Here is a 1,831-nt window from a genome sequence, read left to right as displayed (position 1 = left end):
GGTAAACTAGTTTCTATCCTTACTTAGGTCAACATAAACTGCCACCTTAGCACTTACTGTGCAATTAATTCCTGAACTCATTTTTTTTCTTTTTCACGTTTTCCAGGTAAATGTTTTTCACATATTCCTTTTCTCTCTTTCTTTCTTTTTTTTTTTTTTTTGAGTCGGAGTCTTACTCTGTCACTCAGGCTGAAGTACAGTGGCACACTCACGGCCACTGCAGCCTCGACCTGCTGGACTCAGGTGATCCTTCCATCTCAGCCTTCCAAATAGCTGGAACTAAAGGCACACCCTACCATGCCCAGCTAGTTTTTTGATTTATTGTAGAGATGTGGTCTCGCCAATTTGTCCAGGCTGGTCTTGAACCCATGAGCTCAGGCAATCCTCTCACCTTGGCTTCCCAAAGTGCTGGGATTATAGGCTTGAGCTACTGCACCCGGCCCTCCTTTTCTTTATTCCAATTTTCACTTCTGGTTTTCAGTTCTCACCTATGAATTTTTAAAAATATCTCATGATTTCCATATCCAATAGTGATATGAATCACTATTTCTAGGCTCTGGAGAAGACATCAAAAGACGAAAGGACAAGTCTCTCCATTCAAGGAGTTTTGATTTCTGCAGGAGCCCATATGTGTTCAAGAAACTGTCAGACCAGGATGAATGTATTATGGCCCACAAGGGAGGCATTAATTGCTATGTGGTGAAAAGGCTATGATAACAGAGGAAATTTTCCAGATCCCTGGAACATAATTAAAATCACTTTCAGTTGGCAGGCATCAGGAAATGCTGATAGAGGAAACCTAGTGAATTTATAGGAAAATATACTGAGATAAATTTGATAACTAAACATTAAATTCAAAAGTAGTGACTATGTCTGATTCCTCATTTTATCCCTAGTACATGGAATGGAGCCTGGAACATAGTAGTAGTTTAAGTACTCAACAAATATTTGTTGAACTGATCTTGAACGATTGAATTAAACCCTGAAGAACTAGAAGGACTTCAATTTAGGAAAATTGGGACATCAAAATCTCCATGGGGGACAGAAAAATAAAACAAATTTTTAAAAAAGAAAGAAGCCAGATGCGGTGGCTCATGCCTGTAATCCCAGCACTTTGGGTGGCAGAGGCGAGAGGATTGCCTGAGTCTAGGGGTTCGAGACCAGCCTGGGCGACTTGGTGAGACCTCATCTCTACAATAAATTAAAAAATTAGCCAGGAGTAGTTGTGCAGGCCTGTAGTTTCAGCTATTTAGAAGGCTGAGGCAGAAGGATTGTCTGAGCCCAGCAGGTCAATGCTGCGGTGACTGTGACCATGCCACTGCACTCCAGGCTGGGTGACAGAGTGAAACTTCAACTCAAAAAAAAAAAAAAAAAAAAAAAAAGAAGCCAGGCTCGGTGGCTCACACCTGTAATCCCAGCACGTTGGGAGGCGGCAGCAAAAGGATTGCCTGAATCCAGGGGTTCAAGACCAACCTGGGCAACTTGGTGAGACCTTATCTCTATAATAAATCAAAAAATTGCTGGGTGCTGTGGCTCACGCCCGTAATACCAGCACTTTAGGAGACAGAGGATTGCTTGAGCCAGGAGTTCGAGAACAGCCTGGGCAACTTGGTGGTGATTTCATCTCTGCAATAAATCAAAAATTAGCCGGGTGTGGTGGTGCGCGCCTGTGGTTCCAAATGCTTGGAAGACTGAGGCATAAGGATCATCTGAGCCCAGTAGGTTGAGGCTGTGGTGGCCATGAGCATGCCATTGCACTCCAGTCTGGCGATGGAGGAGAAGGAGGAGGAGGGAGGAAGAGGAGGAGGAGGAAATGTTTTCACAGTTCGGG

The sequence above is a fragment of the Carlito syrichta genome, unplaced genomic scaffold (assembly GCF_000164805.1).
Source record: "Carlito syrichta isolate Samal-C Ts95f unplaced genomic scaffold, Tarsius_syrichta-2.0.1 Scaffold308773, whole genome shotgun sequence".
Lineage (NCBI taxonomy): Eukaryota > Metazoa > Chordata > Mammalia > Primates > Tarsiidae > Carlito > Carlito syrichta.
The sequence above is the reverse complement of the archived record's forward strand: the minus strand, read 5'-3'. Positions refer to the sequence as shown.